This window comes from Scyliorhinus canicula, chromosome 19 (assembly GCF_902713615.1).
Source record: "Scyliorhinus canicula chromosome 19, sScyCan1.1, whole genome shotgun sequence".
Classification (NCBI taxonomy): Eukaryota; Metazoa; Chordata; class Chondrichthyes; order Carcharhiniformes; family Scyliorhinidae; genus Scyliorhinus; species Scyliorhinus canicula.
In genome coordinates, this window is record NC_052164.1 from 78926732 (window position 1) to 78951031 (window position 24300).

Here is a 24300-nt window from a genome sequence, read left to right on the forward strand (position 1 = left end):
ACATGTTGAACAACATGGGGCTTAGTTCACACCTCTGTTGCCCCCGAGGGGAAAATGACACATCCATTCAAGGGAAACAAAACAGCAATTTGTAAATGGTCTCATGTCCCGAAGGAGATGAGCGGGATTCTCCGCCGATTGGATTCTCCGTTTTGGCAGCGCCCAGGGGTTTCCCGCCAGCATCGGGCTGCCCCACAATGGGAAACCCCATTGACCGGCCGGTGTAATGGAGAATCCTGCCAGCGGGTCAAGCCTGAAAACTGGCGCAGCGGGGCGGAGAATCCAGCCCATCATATGTTTTGAAAATTAAGTTATTCTCCTAGCTGCTAAAAACAAAAGATAGAGAAAGGCTACTGACTGGAGGTTTCTATTAGTGAAGGTCAACGGGCATTAGTGTTTGATTTATGAACTTTAGGAGCGGACAGTTCATTGTCTTGATTTTTATCAATCTCCTTCCTGGAATGAAGCATCTGCTCACCCAATTACCACCTCGCCCAAGCCGCGCAGCTGGGAAATAAAATTTGGCATATGTCGAATCACTGGCTTCTCCTTACCTCCAACCATCGATACGGAACAGATGATTTAGGAGCAGCAGTAGGTCACTTAGGTCACTTGAACCTTTCCATCTGCTCTGCCATCAATAAGGCTATGACTGATCTGACTGTAACCTCCCACCAGCTCTGGTGACCTTTCACCCCTCTCGTTTATCAAAACTCTATCAACCTCCACCTTGAAAATATTTGAAGGGTGGCATTTTCAGCCGCTGTTGTTTCACGGTCCTGCTGAAGTCAATGGACATTTGAATGGCTCACTGAATTTTATGTCCCAGCACATGCTACGATGTGGCTGTAATATTTCACACAAAGAATTTCCAATGATCCACGGCCCTCTGAAAGAAGATATTTCTTCTCTACTGTGCCTTCAAGGGGAGACCCCAATTTATAAACAGTGGCCCTTGGTTCCAGATTCTTACACAAGAGGCCACATCCTCTCCGCATCCGCCCCCTCAAACCCCCCCTCAGGATCTTAAAAGTTTCAATCAAGTCACCTCTTACCCTTTTAATCCCAGTAGATACAAGTGGGTGCAAGCCTATCCTGTCCAACCTTTCCTCATAAGACAACCCATCCATTCCTGGTAGTATTCGAGCACCAACTCCACTCTTCAACTGCCCACCAATTTGCCAATACTGCACTGTGAGCGAGCCATTCATACTCCAATCCTACCCTAGTGCTAGATCAATCCCGTTTTATGAGGTTGATGATTGGTACACTGCACTGTTGCAAACAAAAAGAGAAAGTGAGTGTGGCCAAAGAGGCATCTTGGCTGTTTTCTACTGGGCCACATTCTTTTCCTTCTCTATTCCTGTGTCAGTAGATTGGAAAAGTACCAAGTATACCAGAGGAAAGGTGCATACATGCAGATACATGACTGTCTAATCAAATAATGCTTGCTCAAACAAGGGCTGACTGTTGAGCGGGAACATTGCATTATGAATTTTATGATCATTTTGCAAAATTATTTGTCCTTTGCCCGCATGATCTATTCTCAGCCAAACAGAATCCTTTTACTGTTGTTACGTTCAAGTACACCTTTGAAGTTATTATAGGCAATTTATTTATCATTAATGGCACACACTGGATCCCACCTCTTTATCAGTAGAGAGATCAGCTCAGTAGTAACCTTGATATAGGACAATTATGCTGGCAGTGTAAGTGCTGCAATTTTTTTGATATTTACTAACTCCTGGGGTTTTCTTGTCATGCAGTGCATGTCGATAGTGGCAAATTTTCAAGCTCCCCTGTCCTTTAACAAATTGAGAAGAAACTATTGATGGCTGGAACTAAAGTCTTTCTATGAAATACAAAAGTGGCACCCATCATCTGATTTTTCCGGTTGTACGAATTGTTGCTTCCAGTGCCTTTTTCGTTTTGCTTAATTTCCAGACTTTTTACGGACTGTATCGCACTCCTCAACATTTATCTTCATATGTAAGTGTGATATATCACTTCTTTAACAACTAAAATCAAAGGGAATCAAGTTTTTGAAAAATCAGATGTTAAAGCTTAACCCAGGGTGAATTCAAAATACTACAGTCTTTTCAACAGCCATTGCACGTCCTGTGATTTTCTTTTCCCCCTCGTATCTCCGGAGGCAGGCAAGGAAATGAGTGAGGAGCCTGAAAGTTAATCGGCTGAGATTGTGCACTGTCTTCCGGTAACTTGCTAACCATACAGGTTTCGATTTTACAAATGATTGCAACCAGCCCACAGCTTTGCATCACCACATCAACAACCCGTGTTTTTGTGCCGCATATTTAATGTAATAAACTGGCAAACACGGCCAAATGTTTTTGGAACTCTGTGTCATTGAACCCATGGCAATCAAAACACTCAAAACATGCTCTCAGTCATAGAGTGTGGTTTATGAACCGGGTTTCCAATCAGTCTAATGTAATTGTGTAGATATTTAGTAATGATGGTCATTTATTTTGGCGATGTCACATGTCAGATATGCAACTAGAGCAATTTTCTTGCTTAAGGAATTGAAATTGATGATTTACCCAGAATTATATTAATCCATTTGCAGATTTTCTTTCCAATTTTCTTGGTGATGTAGATATTGATTTTATTGATTCCTCTTGCATGATAATGGTAAGGTGACCCAGCTCAGATTTAGTCCATTTATTTCCTGCAGTTCAATGTGTAGATCACCTGAATATGGGTCATCATTCCTGACCAGGCAATGGGCAGTGTAGAAATATTTATACTGGAATCCAATCCACAACATTTTCTCAATTTCATTTTATCTCATGCATAATTTATTTTGCTGAAGGCTTCTGTGTTTCAATGCATTCTTTGCCCCCTCATCGACCATAGTTTAGCCTCTCTGTCTGAAGTTGTCATCATTCACTTGATATTGATGCTTCTTGATATCTGAATACTCCAGCTGGTTCTGCATTGCAAGGTTCACATCCTAATTTCTTATTATGGCGTTTTTGTCAAGGTGGATACCTCACTTTGATTTTCACTTAAAGCTGTCTGTAGGTATGCCAGTACATTCTACTACTTCATCACTGCCAATGATTGATTTTCTCTTAACTCTGAAAATTAATGTTTGTTGGTTTCTCTTCTGCACTGCTTTCCCTGCCTCTTTGTTCAATAGCTTCATGCTACTTGGTACATTTGATGGACAACAATTGCCAGTGCTGCACAAAGAATACCAGCTCCAGAGCTACAGTTACAGTTTTTGGTTGTCAACGCACATGTGGACCTATGGAGGCAGCCAGTCAATATATTTTTTTAAAACGTCAAACACAGGTATGGGCATCACTAGCAAGGCCAACATTTGTTACCCAATTGCCATTGAGAAGATGGTGTGAAGCGACCATCTTGAATTGCTGCATGGGATGGTCTAGGTACTCCCATTGTGCTGTTAGGGATGGAGATCAAGAGTTTTGCTCAAGTGTCAAGAATTATAGAATTATAGAATTTACAGTGCAGAAGGAGGCCATTCGGCCCATCGAGTCTGCACCGGCTCTTGGAAAGAGCACCCTACCCAAGATCAACACCTCCACCCTATTCCCATAACCCAGTAACCCCACCCAACACTAAGGGCAATTTTGGACACTAAGGGCAATTTATCATGGCCAATCCACCTAACCTGCACATCTTTGGACTGTGGGAGGAAATCGGAGCACCTGGAGGAAACCCACGCACACACGGGGAGGATGTGCAGACTCCGCACAGACAGTGACCCAAGCCGGAATGGAACCAGGGACCCTGGAGCTGTGAAGCAATTGTGCTATCCACAATGCTACCGTGCTGCCCAAGAAAGGAACAGCAACATGTTTCCAAGTCAGCATGGTGTGGAACATGGTAAAGAACCTGCAGGCGGTGCGGTTCCTATTTGTCTGCTGCCATTCACAGGCCAAGAGGCAATGGTGCAGGAGGTTTTGTCAACGAAGCCTTGGCAATGCCATCCTGAGTCAAATTCTGCCTTAATGCCAAGAGTAATCAATCTCACCTCACTTCTCTAATTGAGCTCTTTGGCCATGTTTGGACCAAGATTGTAATGAGATCTAGAGCCATGTGATCCTGGTAGAAGATAAATTGAGCATCGGTCAGTAGATATTGGTGAGTGCACTCTGCTTAATATCAGGCAATGACACCTTCCATCTCTTTGTTGATGAATGAGAGTAGACTGATTGGGCGATAATTAGCCAGACTAGATTTTCTTGCTTTTTTGGACATGGCCTACCTGGGCATTTCCACTTTGTGGGGTGGATGCCTGTGTTGCAGCTGTACTGGAACAGATTGGCTAGGGATGTAGTAGTTCTGGAGAAAATGTCATCAAAACTGCTGCCCGAATGACCCCATAAAATTTGCTGTCTTCAGTGAACTCAATCGTTATCTTGATACTATGTGAACTGAATCAAATTGGCTGAAGAGTGGCATCTGTGATGCTGGGGACCTCAGGAGGAGACTGGGACCCATCAGCCACTTGATAGTTATGACTGAAATTGATTGAAAATGTTTCAGCCTTGCCTTAACTCTGAAGTGCTGGGCTCTCCCATTGTTGAGGGTGTGGATGTACAAAGAAATCTCTTTCGTTGTTTAACTGTTCACCACCATTCATGACTGAATGTGAAAGGACCGCAGAGCTTTGATCTGATCCAGAGGTTGTGACATCACTCTGTCTATGATATGTTGCTTCCACTGTTTAACATGTGTGTAGCTTCACCAGGTTGGCACCTCAGTTTGAGATATGCTGCTTCTGGCATGCGCATCCCCACTCCTCCCCTTATTTGAAGGGTCAGTCGTGTGGGACAAAACTTCAAGGTGGGGGACAGGTGATTTATGGACGATGTAAGAACATAACAAAATAAGAACTAGAAGCAGGAGTAGGCCATCTGGCCCCTCGAGCCTGCTCCACCATTCAATGAGATCATGGCTGATCTTTTGTGGACTCAGCTCCACTTTCCGGCCCAAACACCATAACCCTTAATCCCTTTATTCTTCAAAAAGCTATCTATCTTTACCTTAAAAACATTTAATGAAGGAGCCTCAAATGCTTCACTGGGCAAGGAATTCCATAGATTCACAACCCTTTGGGTGAAGAAGTTCCTCCTAAACTCAGTCCTAAATCTACTTCCCCTTATTTTGAGGCTATGCCTCCTAGTTCTGCTTTCACTTGCCAGTGGAAACAACCTGCCCGCATCTATCCTATCTATTCCCTTCATAATTTTATATGTTTCTATAAGATCCCCCCTCATCCTTCTAAATTCCAACAAGTACAGTCCCAGTCTACTCAACCTCTCCTCGTAATCCAACCCCTTCAGATCTGGGATTAACCTAGTGAATCTCCTCTGCACGCCCTCCAGTGCCAGTACGTCCTTTCTCAAGTAAGGAGGCCAAAACTGAACACAATACTCCAGGTGTGGCCTCACTAACACTTTATACAATTGCAGCATAATCTCCCTAGTCCTTAAACTCCATCCCTCTAGCAATGAAGGACACAATTCCATTTGCCTTCTTAATCACCTGTTGCACCTGTAAACCAACTTTTTGTGACTCATGCACTAGCACACCCAGGTCTCTCTGCACAGCAGCATGCTTTAATATTTTATCATTTAAATAATAATCCCGTTTGCTGTTATTCCTACCAAAATGGATAACCTCACATTTGTCAACATTGTATTCCATCTGCCAGACCCTAGCCCATTCACTTAACCTATCCAAATCCCTCTGCAGACTTCCAGTATCCTCTGCACTTTTCACTTTACCACTCATCTTAGTGTCATCTGCAAACTTGGACACATTGTCCTTGGTCCCCAACTCCAAATCATCTATGTAAATTGTTAACAAATGTGGGCCCAACACGGATCCCTGAGGGACACCACTAGCTACTGATTGCCAACCAGAGAAACACCCATTAATCCCCACTCTTTGCTTTCTATTAATTAACCAATCCTCTATCCATGCTACTACTTTACCCTTAATGCCATGCATCTTTATCTTATGCAGCAACCTTTTGTGTGGCACCTTGTCAAAGGCTTTCTGGAAATCCAGATATACCACATCCATTGGCTCCCCGTTATCTACTGCACTGGTAATGTCCTCAAAAAATTCCACTAAATTAGTTAGGCACGACCTGCCCTTTATGAACCCATGCTGCGTCTGCCCAATGGGACAATTTCTATCCAAATGCCTCGCTATTTCTTCCTTGATGATGGACACATTGCCCTTGGTTCCCAGCTCCAAATTATCTATGTAAATTGTGAGGAAAAACCTTTTTACCAGGGGGGTGGTGACAGTCTGGAATGCCATGCCTTGGAGGGTGGTAGATCCAGGTTGCCTCACATTCTTTAAAAAGTACCTGGATGAGCATTTGGCATGTCAAAACATTCAAGGCTTTGGACCCAAGTGCTGGTAAATGGGATTAGCCATTTAGTAGATAGGTAGGTCAGGTGTTTTTTGCGTGTTGGTGCAGACTTGATGTGCCAAAGGGCCTCTTCTGTCCTGGGTAATTATGTGATGCTGTGATCATTGAAACCAAAGTTGGTCTCTTCTCTTGGCTTCTAATGGTAGAGTGAAGGATATGCTGGGCTATGAGGTTACCAATTGTAGTTGAATAGAATTCTACTGGTATGATGGTTGTTTACGTCTGATCTGCTAATTCTGTTCTGAATCTGTCCCATTTAGCACCATGAGAATACCGATATGCATGGAGGGTGTCCACGGTGTGAGATAAGACTCCACAATCCACTAATTGGAGGCCATTCCCTCCAACTCTGCCGTGGGCGTTCATTGGTGAAAGGCAAAGTAAGTTTTATTCCCCTCATGTTGGTTCACTCACCGTCACTCTAGGGGCTAAACCATTCAGGACTCGGCTAGTACTAATGCTAATCAGACATTTTTGGTGGTGGACATTGAAAACCTCATATTCTGTGCCCTTGTTCCACTCAGCTTCTCTTCCAGCTGGTGTTCAACATGGAGGACAACTGATTCATTAGCTGAGGAAGGGTGGTTGAAAATTAGCAGGAAATTTGCTTACCTATGTCTGACTTAATGCTATGAGATTTCATCATAGCTTATAGCATTAATCCATACCTATGTCTGACTTAATGCTATGAGTCACTTGCCCGCTGACTGAACACCACAAAGCCCCTACATCTGGTGTGCCTTACCTTCTGGTGGGACAGGACACAATTTGCAATGATTAGGAATTTGCACCATTGTCTGAAATGATGGTCCTGTGAGCGTGACTGTGGCTGGGATATTCCAGCCCAGGAAGATTCCTTCTGACCGGAAGATCCCGCCCCATGTCAGGTTGTTGCTTGATTATCCTGGGACACAAATCCCAGGGTGTGCCTTTTCGTATATGAACCAATGCAGAGGTTGGTACCAGACAGTCCGACTGCATTTGGTCTTATCATACTTTTCTTCAGTGTTTTGATACAAGTGACTGACTTGCCAGGTCATTTCCTTGGGCAGTTAAGGGATGATCACAATTCTGTGGGTCTGGATTCACACATGGAACAGACCGAGTGAGGACAGCAGATTTCCTTCCATTAAAGAAGCAGACAAATTTGTAAGAGAATCTGGTTGTTTTATGGTCACCCTTAGTTTTCTTTTTAATCCCAGATTTATTTACTTAACTGTGATTTAAATTTCCCAATTTTCATGGTGGGTTTTGAACCCACATTTCACTCATTTGTCCGGGTTTCTACATCACCCATCCAGTAACATCATCGCCATGCTACTATCACATCATTGATATAGTAAAAGGTCTTACAACACCAGGTTAAAGTCCAACAGGTTTGTTTCGAATCACTAGCTTTCGGAGCACACCTGAGGAAGGAGCAGTGCTCCGAAAGCTAGTGATTCGAAACAAACCTGTTGGGCTTTAACCCGGTGTTGTAAGACTTCTTACTGTGCTCACCCCAGTCCAACGCCGGCATCTCCACATCATGGCAAACATTGATGTAGACATTGTAATTAATGGACTTAATAAAACCAAAGGAAAGGTAATGAGAAACTGACAGTTTGTGCTGATTAAGGAAGTCCTAGCTCAGGCTCCTTGTTTCTCGGCCCATTAGAGAACCTCAAAAGGAAGCTTTCAGCTTTGGTAAATCTTCTTGCTTTAAGGAAGTTAGGAAAAGTACTTTGACTTCAAAAGTACTTCTTCGACAGTAAAATTATTTGGGTTCTTTGGTCTATAAAAGCACAAATTGTTTCTCTTCTATCTTTGCAGACATTCAAAACAATATCAGATAAAACACAAACTCAGGAATGTTACACCATAATTTTTCTATATTCTTCTTGTGATTTATTAGATTTATTTGCAACTCTATTTTCAGTTCATTACTTCTCCATCAAACCAAAACAATGAGCAGCATTGATCACAACTACTGTCATCATTATGAATGAATAGCCATATGAAAACTGCAACCACAAGAGCAGGTCAGAAGCTGGGAATACTATGGTGAGTAACTCATCTCCTGACTCCTCAAAGACGTATCCACAATCTACAAGGCACAAGTTAGGAACACGGATGACTTTTCTCTTGCCAGGATGACTGCAGCTCCAACAACACTCAAGAAGCTCAACATCATCCAGGGCAAAGCAGCCCGCTTGATTGGCACCCCAACCAGAACCTGAAACATTCCACTGCCAATGTACAATGGCAACAGTGGGCGCAATTCTCCCAATGGGAGTCTAAGTGCCGATGCCGGAATGAAAACTGGACTGTATAAAACGGCGGCGCGTAAATGATGCGGCCAGCGCCGCATAAATTACGTCGCTCGCGCATGCGCGGTTGCCCTCCTCCCGAGTCCGCCCTGCAAGAAGGTGGCAGATGGATCTTGCGGGGCGGCGGAGGAAAGGAGGTCCTCCCTTAGAGAGGCTGGCCTGCCGATCAGTAGGCACTGATCGCGGGCTAGACCCCCCCCCCCCCTCCACAGGCCCCCCCCCCCCAGCGTTCCCACGCAGTTCCCGCCGGCAGCGACCAGGTGTGCATGGCGCCGGCGGGAACCTGTCGTGTTGGGGCGGCCGCTCGGCCAATCCAGGCCGGAGAATCACCGCTCGCCTTTTCCAAACGGCGAGCGGCGATTCTCCGAGCGGCCAGCTGTGATTCTTGCCGCACTGGTTTGGGGAGGTGGGGGGTGGGAGAATCGCGTGCGGGTGCCGGGGCTGCGTGGCGGGACCCATGCGGCACCGCGGCGATTCTCCCACCTGGCGTTGGGGGGGGGGGGGGGGGAGGGGAGAATTCCACCCAGTGTGTATCAGCTGCAAGATACAGTGCAGCAACTCACCTCAGGCTCCTTCGCTAGTGCTTTCCAAACCTGCCACCTCTGTAACCTAGAAAGACAAGGGCAGAAGATGCATGGGAACACTACCACGCTGCCAAGCCACATACCATCCCGTTCTGACTTGGATCTGTATCAGTGAACCTTTGAAGGCAAATGGAGCAGATGTAGCATAAACTTGGTACAACGTATGGGATGTTGGTGAGACAAGTTTGCTCAGCTGATTTAAAGAGGCATATACTTGCATTTGGAAGCTGTTCACTCAGCTGATTCCTGGGATAAAGGGATTTAGCTGATAAGGGGAAGGTTGGGCCTATACTGATTGGAGTTCAGAAGGAGAGGTAATCCTCTTGAAACATTGGATTCAGAGTGGGCTTGTAGATGCTGAGAGAATGTTTTCCTTTGTGAAGGATGAGGGGACACAGTTTCAGAATAAGACATCTCCCATTTAATGAGGAATATGAGGAGGAATTTCTTCTCTCAGAGGATAACAAATCTTTTGAATGCTGTACCGTAGAGATCAGTGGAGGCTGGATCATTGGATACATTCAAGGCCGAGTTGGCAGATTTTTGATTGACAAGCGTCATGGGGAGGAGCAGGCAGAATATTGGCAGCTGAGTCACAATCAGAGCAGCCGAGTTTATAGAATGACAGAGCAGTGTTGATGGGTTGAATGGCCTGCACCTGCTTCTATTTCTTGTGTGCCTGTGTTCAATTCCCACCCTGGCCTGTGTGATGGGATTACTTGCAACATTTTTTTAAAAGTCACTTAGCAGTTTTGTCATTCTCCATCTGAATTAATTTGAATTAAGGAACATTCTGCTGTCTATTAAGGTACTTCGCAGATGTCCCCAACACACCTGCAGATGACTGTTTGATGAATGTTTCTTGGCACAAAGTCTAATTGGACGGTGCTAATATTGAGTCAGGTTTTCCACTGTGAATTGTTTGCAGCCACTTAACATTAATACTGATGAAGAAAATCAGCAAATTTGGTGTTAAGTAAATTATGACTAAATATGAATTACCTTTTTCAAGCACCAGATATGTGTACAACCATATTGACCTGAAACAAACTTTAATTCTTCCTCTCTTTAAGATAAATATTTAGTCACATATTTGTTGGGTGGTGTTAGCGATCTTCATGTTCATGTGAGATTATTAATCTACTGCAAAATGTTACTTAGAATTCACAAAGAGAAAGAAATAAATCAGGACCATGAAAACAAAATAAACAGAAAATGCTAGAAAATCTCAGTAAGTCTGGCAGCATCTGTGGAGAGGGAACAGCGCTAACGTTTCGAGTCTGGATGACTCTTTGTCAGAGTTAGCGAGAACTGGAAATAGGATGAGTGTTATACTTTGGGTGGGTGGAGCAGTAGGGCTGGACAAAGGGCTAGCAATAATTGGAGGCTAGGGAGTAATTGACAAAGATGTTGTGCACAAAAAGACAAAGGGAATGTAAATGGTGGTGCTCATGACAAAGAAGGGTGCTGATAGTGGGACACTAAGAGATCAGAATGTGCTATGGCAGAATGAAGGTTAGTAGTGTGTCAAAAGACAACATGGAACAGGAAACAGATGGCCCTAGTAGGATGTGGTTCTGGGGTTGAGAGGGGGGTGGGGGAGACGGTGGTAAGGGAAAACCCAGGTGGAAAGCAGGATGAAAAGGGCGATGGAAAAATGAATAATTGGAGTTAATTACTTAATTAATTAATTGTTTTCGGGTTGAGGAAGGGATTGGTAAATATTAGTTAATATTTGGAATGCAATTTATGTTAAAGAAATATTTTGAAAAAACTAATACAAATCTGTATTACAAAAAAGAAATAAAAATGGAATGAAGGTGGAGGAGAAAGTTCACAATCTGAAGCTGTTGAACTCAATGTTAAGTCCAGAAAGCTGCAACATGCCTAATCTGAAGATGAGGTGCTATTCCTCCAGTTTGTGTTGGATTTTATGGGAACATTTCAGCAGGACAGATATGAGAGCAGGATAGCGAGTAGAAATGGCAAGCGACAGGAAGGTCTGGGCCTTGCTTACGGATGCACCAATGGTGTTCTGCAAAGTCCTCACCGAGTCTGCATTTAGTCTTTCCAAAGTAGAGTACACCATATTGGGAGCAGCGAACGCAATAGACCAAGTTGATGGAGGTACACGTGAAGTACTGCTTCACCTGAAAATAGACCACCCTTGGATGGTGATCAGGAAGGAGGTAAAGGGGCAGGTGTTGCACCTCCTGCGACTGCATGGAAGGTGCCGTGGGACAAGGGTGAGGTGTTGTGGGTGATGAAGGATTAGACCAAGGGATCTTGGGGGGAATGGTCCCTGTGGAATGCTGACAGAGGGAGTGAGAGGAAGATGTGTTTTTTGATGACACCATACTGGAGTTGGTCGAACGGGCAGAGGACGATTCTTTGAATGTGGAGGATGTGGGTGACAAGTGAGGTTGGTGGATGAAAAGTGAGGACAAGGGGGACCTTACCTTATTCTGGGAGGGAGGGGAAGGGGTAAGAACAGAGGTTCTCTCAGTGATGGGTCAGACACAGTTGAGAGCCCTGTCAACCACTACGAGTGGGAAGCTACAATTGGGGAAGAATTAAGACATGCCAGCAGCACCGTCTTGGAAAGTGGCATCATCGGAACAGATGGGATAGAGTCCTCACAGGATGTGATGTGTGAAAAGCTTTGGTTGAAGTCACTGTGGGAGTTGATGGACTCGTAATGGTTATTCGTGGACAATCTATCCCCAGGAAGGGAGATAGGGAGTTCAAGGAAGGGAAGTGTTAGAGATGGATAGAGGGGTGGAAATTGGAAGCAAAGCTGATAAGGTTTTCGAGAGGAGGACACGAAGTGGCACTGAAACAGTTTTCGATGTACCGGTAAAAGAGTTATGGGAGGGGGCAACAGTAGGACTGGAACAAAGAATGTTCCACATAACCCATCATCTTTTGTTTGGAGGAAGTAAGACAAGTTAAAGGAGAAACTGTTCAGTGAGAAGACAAGTTCAGCCAGATGAAGTAGAGTGGTGGAGAATGGGAATTGTTCAGGTCTCTGTTCAAGGAACAAACGGAGAGCCCTCAGACCATCCTGGCGGGTGGAATCGGTGATGGCATCCAAGATGGCGGCCCCCATGGGTCACACGTAGGGGCCGTAATTGAATATGGCGGCGAAGGTGGCGGCACCCACGGGTCACACATGGACGGAGGGTGGCGCGGCAGCTGGGGGCGGCCCCAACAGGCAGCAGGCAGCGCTGTTGGGCCTAGAGGTTTTAGAGGGTGATCGGGCCTGGCAGGCTTTGCCAAAGTGGCCCTTCTTCCCACAGCCGTTGCAAGTTACGCTCTGTGCCGGGCAGCGTTGTTTGGGGTGATTACTCTGGCCGCAAAAGTAGCACCTCGGGCCCCCGCGTTGGCGGGCTGCTGCGCAGCACAGGCTTGCTTCGCACCCGGGTCGGTTGATGGCTGCGCCCATGAGGCTCACGAGGGTGCCGCGCGGCCGGAGGTTTAGGCCCCCATGTTCTGGGAGGCCAGCTCCAGTGTGTTGGAGAGTTTCACTGTCTTTGGGAGGCCGAGTGTCCCCCCTTCTAGTAATTGCTCGCGGATATAGTTTGAGTTCATGCCCGCGACATAAGCGTCCCTGATCAGCAGCTCTGCGTGTTGGGTAGCCGATATCAGCCGGCAATCACAGTTCCAGCAGACTATATGCAAGGCATGCAGGAATTCTGCGAGCGATTCCCCAGGGCATTGTCGTCTCGTGGTAAGGAGGTGCCTAGCATACACCTCGTTAACGGACTTCACGTATTGTCCCTTCAGTAGCATTATTGAGTCCGCATAGAGGGGACTGTTCGGCTCACCCGTGCATGGAGGATCTGCTTCTTCTGGAGGTCTGTGAAGTCTTCGGTGAAGGATGTGAGTTACGCTCTGAAGCAGCTTAGCCAGTGCTCAAAAGTTTCTGTGGCGTTTGGCTGCTTCTGGGTCCACTTCAGGCAATCCGGCTTGAGTGATGAGTCCATCGTAAAGTTTAGTGTATTAAATTGATACGCCTTCAATAAGCACACGACGAGTGATAAATGTAACTGAGGCTTTAATACACTAAACAGCAAGCCTCCTGCCTCTGGACCCGAACTGGGTCGGAGGCGGAGACTTGCCATCTTTATACATAAGCCCGATAGGAGGAGCCACAGGAGGAGCCAGCCTGGACAAGCCCAGGCATGTACAACACAACACAATGCAATGCAATGCAATACCGTGGTTTACCACAATTACATTGCTATTGGTAGGAGATCTTATTTATTTTAATGGAGTTGGCAACTTCAGTCTAGTATGCAATACTGTAACCTTGACTTGAACATTGAGAAAGATGTTTCAAATTTGAGTGGCAAATTTTATCCGTGCTGCAGGAATGAGACCTGAGCAATTTTCAATGTCAAAACTGGCTGCCTGACATTGAGGCCTGTTGACAACAGCTCGGTCTCGGGATCAGCTTCTAAGGCTGTTTTGGTGATTGGAGACAGGGATAAGAGAGGGAAAGGATCGCTTGTACCTATTGCCTCTTACTTCCAGCAACTTCACCTGGCAGGAAGCCACCTTGTTGTGGCTTCTCCACATAGGCCAATAGTTAAAATTGCAGTTGAAGCATGATGACAACACATGAGTGTTCAACCGCCTTGGCTCCATTAAGGTAACACAACTGCTAGAAAATTACGTATACCCTCGGCACTCGCTGAGATTTTGCCTCAAAACCTTTGAGTACTCTTCAGGATCCAGTCAGGTTTTTAAATTGCAAGTTCCATTTGGAAATATCATGCCTCATTAAACATCTCTCTGCGACATTCTTTCACTGGAATGTTCAAATGTAAAGCGAGCAATCGACTGCTATCGGCCCTATCCTTGACCTGTGCCTCCTGCAAACTCAGTTCGCTATGGAGAGTGTGGGATCATTGATTTTACCACATAGAACTGGGTGATGCAATTGTTTTAATATAAATAGAATTAAAAGTTAATCTGCTCCGTAGCTTGATGAACAATTACAGATTATTGCTGTCCTCACAATAAAACTCCCTTTCTGTATATTTTTGGACTTTTCCCTTCCACAAGATATCATTAATTATTCTCCTGCTGTTATAACAGGCCACTGCAGTCAAATAAATGTGCTGCACACAATTCTCTCTCGGTGGGGTGCAGAGGAATTCAGTCCTTGGTATTATGTTGTTAGACAGAAGGTCAAATTTAAGATCACTGTTTCTAGTCATCATCACCACCCTGAACTGCTTTTAATAGATTAAAGGAAGTCAAGTGAAGAAACTTAACAGCATTAAGTTCAAAAGCACCACACTTTAATCTCCACCTCTTCAATTGTTGAAATTGATTTTATTCTGTGTGATTGAAAAATATTCTCAGACCCTGGTGAAGTGATAAGTCGTGCAAAGAAAGAATAATATAAAATAATAAATATGCACATCTGAACTCATGAGGGATGTCCCACCAAAATAATTTGATGGCTGCGTTGAAATGCCCAAATTTATTCACAGTCACCTTGCCGACCTTCCGTCACAGCAAGGGCAAAACCCAAACGTAAATAGACACAAACCAGTTTCTTTGGCGAGTAGGTCAATAACTAGAGATCACAAAATTACGATTATAGTCGAAATAACCAGAGATGACTTGAGGAAAAATGTTATTGCAGTGAGTCGCTGTAAACCACTGCCTGAAAGATTCAGTAATAACTTTCAAAAGGGAAACTTCAGCATGGCTGTGGGAAAAGAGGAGAGTGAGGCTAATTGGATGGGTCGTGCAAGGAACTGACACACAGGCACAGTCGACTGAATGGTTTCTTTCTGTGCTGTATTGTTCTGTGATTTGATTTTGTTTCGCTATTTCTCGCGCTACATTGTTGCACTGTCAGAATCTGCACCCCTGACTCTATTGATGCCCTTCATTTCCTCATTCTGTCTACTTTTACCAATGCTGTCGATTTTTAGGTGTGTTTTAACGACTTAACGATTCCCACCAATGGATTCCCTGCCATGTAAGAGAGGGCATGGGCTGGGCTGAAAACCGTGAGCGGTGCACCAGCTATGTGGCATTTCCCCCAGATTATGGAATTAGCCCCAAGGTCAGCGTCAGGGATAAACTTCATTATTTCAGTTCCCCCCCCCTCACTCCTGGACTCACTGGTTCCTCCAAATCAATTAGTTCAATAGGATCTCACTGTCAATTTGGAACTCAATCCCATTGTGTGAAGATGGAAGACTAACATTCGGAAGAATCCCTGCACCTGTCCCGTTTAGCCTTGGGCCAGAGGGACGGAGGGAGGGGAGGAAGACAACGATGTGCCATCTTTGGCATTCATAATGGAGCGCACAAAATGGTATGCCAGGAATGAACTTCAATTGGAATGGAACAAGTGAATTGGGAGATGATTAAACTATTTGGTGCTAAGGATTTATCATAGAATTTACAGTGCAGAAGGAGGACACTAGGCCCATCGAGTCTGCACTGGCTCTTGGAAAGAGCACCCTCCCCCTATCCCCATAACCCAGTAACCCCACCCAACACTAAGGGCAATTTTGGACACTAAGGGCAATTTATCATGGGCAATTCACCTAACCTGCACATCTTTGGACTGTGGGAGGAAACCGGAGCACCCGGAGGAAACCCATGCACACAGGGGGAGGATGTGCAGACTCCGCACAGACAGTGACCCAAGCCAGAATCGAACCTAGGACCCTGGAGCTGTGAAGCAATTGTGCTATCCACAATGCTACCATGCTGCCCCATGATAAAGGATTTCTTCAAAGAATTTATGTCATTGTGGGAATAGATCTGAAATTCCAGATTTAAAAAAAACATGGAATAATATAGACAGGAAAGAAAGGAGTGAGAGGAGATGCTGAGGGAGAGTGAGTGAGCAAGTGAAATAACGGTATAGAAACCTCAAGCGTTGTTAATAGGTCTTGTTTTACTGCTTTACACATTTTTATGACAGCTGTCAAGATAATAAAGACAGAAAATGTTGCATTATGATTTATACCCAGTGAAAAGTGAGTTCTCGTTAAATAATAACTACAATATGCAGAAAAAAAGAGACATTCTTTTGGTGCAACTCCAGCATTGCACTTTACATTAAATATGAATCTTGCTTTTGACAGACCTGTGGAAAGGAGGGAGACTGGATGATGGAAGCACAACATAATTATAAATTTTATCACTGGGATCAGAGAAACTGACATTTTTGACAAAATAAGTTATGTGGAAACGATATTAAGAATAGATTAAAGAATAAGGAAAAGACTGAAATCAAAGATAATGGGCAAAAAGAAGAAAAAAACATAAAGGAGCTAGAGGGAGATAAAAGCTACACATGCACACACACAGAAGTAGCAATCACTTTGGATAGGCACTATTACATGCTTCTGACCGTTCACCACAGCAGTGAAAATACAGATGAAAGGCTTTAGAAATAGCTGAGAAGAGGATAATGGGAATTATCAGGAACAAAACAGAAACTGGAAGAGGATTATAAGAAGAATAATGATGCAGTAAAAATAGAAAAGTGCAAGGAACATGAAGGGAAGAGGAATATAAAGCGACAATTGGAGATTTGTGATTGGTAATGGATCATGGCATGATCTGTTTTTGGGCAGATGGGTTTAATGTGGCTGATGGTGCATGGACACCCCCCACGGGAAATGCTCTGCCCACCATATTGGATCAGCCACCCACCTAGACATTAAGGAAGTGCGTCTGAAGTACTCAGAAAGATACTTATCGTATTGAAATAAGGGGAGGAATTCTCCGACCCCCCGCAGGGTCGGTGAATCGCCTGGGGCCGGCGTAAATACCGCCCCTGCCATGGCCGGAATTCTCCGCCACCCGGGAATCGGCGGAGGCGGGAATCACACCCCGCCGATCGGCATGCCCCCCGCGCCGATTGGCGGGCCCCCCGCGACGATTCTCCGGCCCGCGATGGACCGAAGTCCCGCCACTGACAGGCCAATCCCGCCGGAGCGGTTTAAACCACCTCTGTGCCGGTGGGATTGGCGGTGCAAGCGGGCCCCTGGGGTCCTGGGGGGGGGGGGCTATTGGACCCCAGGGGGTGCCCCCACGTGGCCTGGCCCGCGACACTTTTTCTTCCGCCGCCGCCACGGCCTCCACCATGGTGGAGGGGGAAGAGACCCCCTCCACCCCAGCGGCCGCTGACGCACTGGTGCAGTCTTTTCGGCCAGCCCCGACACTGGGCAGCGTAGCGCCAAAGGCCGTTGGCACCAGTTTTGCTGCCGGCCGGCAGAGCGGAAACCACTCCGGCGTGGGCCTAGCCCCTAAAGGTGCGTAGAATTCCGCACCTTTGGGGAGGCACGACGCCAGAGTGGTTGGCACCACTCTGCTACACCGGGACCCCCGCCCCGCCGGGTAGGGGAGAATTGCGCCCAAGGATCCTACACTAGTTGTAGCACTATCTTTGTGAAATAGTCTGCCCTGGTGCCTGGCCCATGACATGATAAACATATCAAGACCTTCACGACATAACAAGCACTAAAGGCACGGCAGCACACCATTTAAAGGACTCATTTCCACTCCCCCCTCCCCCCCCCACCCCGCACAGATGAGTTGCTGGTTTTCAACCTCTGAGACATTTTGCAAGTGGGCTATTTTCTCCCGTCCGCAACTAGCTTGTAAGTTTCCTTATCGCAACCTGACCAAATGAAAAGTGTAATATGCCAGTGTTTCAACAAGGTGCACAGTGATTCGTCAAATGAAGACTCTTCCTCTAGACTACCTTCTTAAAGTATGTTTACTGCAAGTCATTGTATGGCTAGTTTCAGGTGCAATTAAAATTCTAACGCACTTAAGTCAATGGAATGATGGAGAAAAGTGACTGAAGAAATAAGGTATTAGTGCAGTGTAAATATAACTGGATTAATGCTTCCAAAACCATTTATTTTGCTTTTTCTCACACTCAAAATCATTTCTCCACTCACCTGTCATTGTTTTACAACGACTAAGATTTTCTAAAATTTGTCTCACGGCACGGAGGACCTGGGTTTGATCCCAACCCCGGGTTACTGTGCATGTGGAGTTTGCACATTCTCCCCGTGTCTGTGTGTGTCTCTCCCCCACAACCCAAAGGTGTGCAGGGTAATTGACCATACTAATTTGCCCCTTAATTGGAATACAATAATTGGGTATTCTGAAATTTACAAACAAAAAACATATTTTCACTCAAGGCTCGTTAAGTATTTATTCCCTGGATCCTGCTCATGTTGAACTAGCTTGTCACGTATTAAAAACTGAATTATATTTCCAAAGCTTTCACAACCATGCCCAAATGCTCTGTTTAGCCGAATCCATTCATTCCAGTGACATGCTATAAAATAATTTTCATTTAGTCCAGTTGTATTACAATTATCAGTACATTTGCCGACAGAAACACTGACCCAAGGAAAATGCTAATTATATGGAACAAATGTAAGCAACCATTTCCTTTCTGGAACAAAATTCAAGGATGAAAATGAAGTGTATTGAGAATTGCATTGTGAACTTTGTCCACTTAAGGTTGTCATACACTTAAACCAGCAGAAGGAGAATGAAGGATCCTGGGCAGGATTCTTCATTATTAAGACGATGTCGCCAAGCCGGTGGAGTTTTACTCCTGAAACTCCTGGAAAAAAAGTGAAACAAATTCATAGCCCTGCAGGGGGCTATCAGGGACCCAGAGTGAATCCCGCACTTCCGGGTCAGAGGCCGCACATGCGCACGGCAGCGGCCTCCAGTGGCTCCATGGCTAACTCGGACCGTGGAGCCAGACCCAAGAAAGAGACCTCCCGATTGGCCACCCACCCAACCCTCAAACCCCACACATTAATTCCCTGGCCGCCTATAAGGCCCCCCATTGTCTCCAATCGGCCCGACCCCCGACCAGGGCAGCCGCAGACTGTGCCCGCAACCACCACAAGCGAGCATCCTTACCGGCAATAGTAGGTTAGCTCCACGCCATCGGGAACTTGGCCAGTCAGGGGCAGAGGATTGCTGAGCGGGCCTCTGGCAATGGCCCCCCCCCCGTGATGGGCATACTCCGAACGCCGATGTCGGTGCCCAGAGAATCGCCAAACCTGCGCCGGCCGCGATTCTGGCATCGGGGTGCTGAGAATCCAGCCCCCTATGTTCTAACAGCAGGTACAGCAATTCTTCTTCTTTTTGAATCTTAAGGCCTGAATTTTTGCTGATTCATAGGATTCTACTAAGCTAAAATAATGCTGGAACGTGAGATCCAAACAATATCCTGGCACCCACCGTTTTCACAGGGGGAAGCGGCGGGGAACAGCAGCAGGCATTTTTCTTATATCTATAGTTCATAGAGTCACCTGCATTGAAAGCTTCTTTCAAATAAGCAATTTTGGTCAGCAGATTTTCAGAAACATGGCGCGCGGCTTTGAAAGCATTGAGGAATAGATCTGAACTGAGCAGAGTTATTTGCAGAGGTAAGGTGCCAGTTTTGAGTAGGTAAGCTAAATTGTGGAAGAGGTCAGGTAACATTATGCAAAGGTCAAGTACTTTTGGTGATTGTTAAGAGTAGACATGAATGGATGTAAAAGGTGAATAATTTCTGTGGAACTTTCAAGCTGTTGGCCTTTAAACCTTTTAAACTTTGAAAAATAAATCAGTCAGCCTGCAATTTCACAAGGTGTTTGTTGAGATAATTCTGAGTATTTCCACAACTGATCATTGCCAGGGTGGAGGGTCTATAACAATTATTTTCTAACTTTTTTTACCCGAGACCCATTTTTACCAACCGGCCGTCCTTCGGGACCAATGCCAGGCGACCTTCACGACCCACACCGGCTAACCTTTGTGATCCACCATTTTCTCTTCCCTTTAATGCTTGGTTCTCACGATCTCACTCCAATCAGGTTCACAGGAAGAGAAGGCAATTTGCATGTCAGGTTCAGAGTTCAGCCTGTCCCTTTGTGCTGCCTTCACCTTTTTGATGGAAAATCCAATGTCACACGTGTGATGCGCTATCAATTGTACTAAAGACATGAATGGTACAAGAGAGGCTTTATTACAGTTAGATGTTTATCCTCCGACTGCAGCTGGTAGAATGGCTGCTCAGGTGAACTCATACATATTTATAAGGCTCCTTGTGGGCGGAGCTAGCTGGCAGGGGCTACCGGCGAACCTGTAGTTCAGGTACTGCTGTACATCCCCTAATACAAGCACACACACAATTACTCAGTGGATCACCACATTCACGCCCTGTTAAGAATGAGTCCGACGGGGGTGGCGTGGAACTATATACAAAATTTGTGAATTATTTACAGAGGGGAGGAGAAAAAAATGTGTCCATTTTGTAACCCGGTGCCCGTCAGCGGTTAAGTCTGTCCGGTGGTCGGACAGTTCGCTGGGAGCGACGTAACAGTGGTGGCGATGTCTGTACATGCAGCGTCGGCGTCGACAGCGTCAGTGCTGGCGGTGTTGGTGCTGGCGGTGTTGGTGCTGGCCAGTAGCTGGATGACTCCGGAAGCCTGCCGAAATCTTCCTCGTCCTGTAGCGTGGGCAGGGGAAGGAGGGATGGACCTGATGGGGCCGGTGCTTGGAGCATGGGTGGCGCGTGGGTGGGGAGGTGTGTGGGAGTGGGAATGGCACCCGAGGGAGCCAGGTCCCTGAGCGAGACAGTATCCTGGCGGCCGTCGGGGAACTCTACATAGGCATACTGGGGGCTTGCGTGGAGCAGGCGTACCCTGTCCACCAAGGGGTCCGCCTTGTTGAGTCGGACATGCCTACGCATTAGAACCGGCCCTGGAGCTGCAAGCCAAGTCGGGAGCGACACCCCGGATGTGGATTTCCTAGAGAAGGTAAAAACACATTCATGGGGTGTGTTATTCGGGCAGTGCACAGTAGAGACCGGATGGAGTACAATGCATCCGGGAGGACCTGCTGCCAGCGAGCGACTGGGAGGTTTCTGGACCATAGGGCCAGCTGGACGGCCCTCCAAACCGTCCCGTTCTCCCTCTCTACCTGCCCGTTTCCCCGGGGGTTGTAGCTGGTCGTTCTGCTGGAGGCGATACCCCTGCTGGGCAGGAACTGACACAGCTCATCGCTCATGAATGAGGATCCCCTGTCGCTGTGGATGTAGTCGGGGAAACCAAACAGAGCGAATATGGAATCAAGGGCCTTGACGACGGTGGCAGACGACATATCCGGGCATGGGATGGCCAATGGGAACCTAGAGAATTCATCGACCACACTAAGGATATATGCGTTGCGGTCGGTGGAGGGGAGGGGCCCTTTGAAATCCACACTAAGGCATTCAAAGGGGCGGGACGCTTTCACCAGGCGCGCGCGGTCTGGCCAGTAGCACTCCGCACAGACCTGGCAGTCTCTGGTGACTGTCCGTACTTCCTCGACGGAGTTCGGCAGATTGCGGGCTTTGACGAGGTGGTACAACCGAGTGACCCCTGGGTGGCAAAGGCTGGTCTACTTGTGGTCTACCGCTGGTCTACCATGACGAAGCTGGTCTACTTGTGCGCTGGCACATGTACCTCGGGAAAGGGCATCTGGGGGCTCGTTGAGCTTGCCGGGGTGATACAAGATCTCGTAATTATAGGTGGAGAGCTCGATTCTCCACCTCAAGATTTTATCATTTTTGATCTTGCCCCGCTGCGTGTTGTTGAACATGAAGGCTACTGACCGTTGGTCAGTGAGGAGAGTGAATCTCCTGCCGGCCAGGTAATGCCTCCAGTGCCGCACCGCCTCAACAATAGCCTGGGCCTCCTTTTCAACGGACGAATGTCGAATTTCGGAGGCATGGAGGGTGCGGGAAAAGAATGCCACGGGTCTGCCTGCCTGGTTTAGAGTGGCGGCAAGGGCGACATCTGAAGCGTCGCTCTCTACTTGAAAGGGCAGTGTCTCATCTACTGCATGCATCCCGCCTTGGCTATGTCTGATCTAATACGGGCGAAGGCCTGTTGTGCCTCGGCCGTGAGGGGAAATCGAGTCGACTGTATCAGTGGGCGGGCCTTGTCCGCATATTGTGGGACCCACTGGGCGTAGTAGGAGAAGAACCCCAGGCAGCGTTTGAGGGCCTTGGGGCAGTGGGGAAAGGGGAGCTCCACGAGGGGGCGCATGCGGTCGGGATCGGGCCCCAGGAGTCCGTTTTGGACTACGTAGCCGAGGATGGCAAGCGGTTAGTGCTGAACACGCACTTCTCCTTGTTGTAAGTGAGGTTGAGGAGAGATGCGGTGTGGAGAAATTTGGCAAGATTGGCGTCGTGGTCCTGCTGGTCATGGCCGCAGATGGTGACATTATCTAAGTACGGAAACGTGGCCCGCAGTCCGTACCGGTTAACCATTCGGTCCATTTCTCTTTGGAATACCAAGACCCCTTTGTGACGCCGAAGGGAACCCTAAGAAATTGATAGAGGCGACCGTCCGCCTCGAAGGCAGTGTATGGACGGTCCGATTTGCGGATGGGGAGCTGGTGGTATGCGGATTTAAGGTCAATCGTCGAGAAGACCCGGTACTGTGCAATCTGATTGACCATGTCAGATATGCGAGGGAGGGGTACGTGTCGAGCTGTGTGTACCGGTTGATGGTCTGGCTGTAGTCCACGACCATCCTGTGTTTCTCCCCAGTTTTAACCACTACCACTTGGGCTTTCCAGGAGCTATTGCTGGCCTCGATAATACCCTCCCGAAGCAGCTGCTGGACTTCGGACCTGATGAAGGTCTTATCCTGGGTGCTGTACCGTATGCTCCTAGTGGCGACGGTCTTGCAATCTGCAGTCAGATTGGCAAAGAGGGAGGGAGGGTCAACCTTGACGGTCGTGAGGCCGCAAACGCTGAGTGGGGGTAGGGGCCCGCCGAATTTGAGGGTGAGACTCTGGAGGTTACATTGGAAATCCAGGCCCAGTAATAGTGTGGCACAGAGATTGGGGAGAACGTACAGGCGGAAACCGCTGAATTCAACGCCTTGCACGGTGAGGTTGACCACACAGAATCCCGGATCGGGACAGAGTGGGATCCGGAGGCCAGGGAGATCCGGAGGCCAGGGAGGTCCGCGAGGGAGCAGCGCCTTACCGTGTCCGGGTGGATGAAGCTATCGGTGCTCCCAGAGTCTAGTAGGCAGGAGTTTGCGTGGCGGTTGTTTAGCACCGTCTTCGAAGCGGTAGCCAGGTTGTGAGGACGGGACTGGTCCAGCGTCACGGAGGCGAGCAGCAGGCAATCGTCCGAGGAGTCCGATGAGGAGTGGCAGCGACCCGGGTCCAACGGTCCAGTCCCGATGGGGGGGACAAAATGAAGGGCCTGTGGGGGAGAAGATGGCGGCGCCCATGCAGCGCACGTTGCGGGCGTGGGGCAAGATGGCGGCGCCCATGGTGTGCACATTGTGGGGGCGGGGTAGGACTGTAAATTACGAGAAGCGACCGTCATGGAGAGCGCTAAAGCTTTCATCGCCGTTAGGTCGAGCGCGGCCCCTTCCAGCAGTCGTTGCCGGATGGGGTCCGATGCAATACCCGTCACGAATGCATCACGCATGAGGAGATTGGAATGTTCCATGGCCGTGACGGCCTGGCAGCCGCAGTCCCGTATGAGAGGGATAAGGGCCCTCCAGAAGTCTTCAATCGACTCACCAGGTAGTTGTGTGCGAGTGGCGAGTACATGCCTTGCAAATACAGTGTTCGTCTTCTGGACGTAGTTTTCTTTGAGTTCCATGGTGCCTGCATAATTCAGTGCGTCCTGTATCAGCGGGAACACGCTGGAGCTCAACCTTGAGTAGAGAATCTGGATTTTCTGAGCTTCCGTCGGCTCAGGAGTCGCTGAGTTGATATAGGCCTCGAAGCAAGCCAGCCAGTGATTAAAGTCCTTTCTGGTGTTCAGCGATTGTGGATCCAGCTGCATGTGATCTGGTTTGATCCTGATGTCCATGATGCGAAAAATCTAACTGTAATACATTGATGCACTATTAATTGTACTAAAGACACAAATGGGTACAAG

The 24300-nt window shown here is 47.2% G+C and overlaps 1 long non-coding RNA gene across 1 annotated transcript in view; it reads right to left on the reverse strand.

Moving 5' to 3' along the window:
* The window catches only part of LOC119954256, a 71678-nt gene extending 52252 nt beyond the window's left edge, over positions 1–19426 (reverse strand). The window contains exon 1 of the long non-coding RNA XR_005458200.1: positions 19278–19426. This is a non-coding gene — a long non-coding RNA (uncharacterized LOC119954256). The remainder of the gene's footprint in view (positions 1–19277) is intronic.
* Between the last annotated feature and the right edge of the window lie 4874 nt (positions 19427–24300).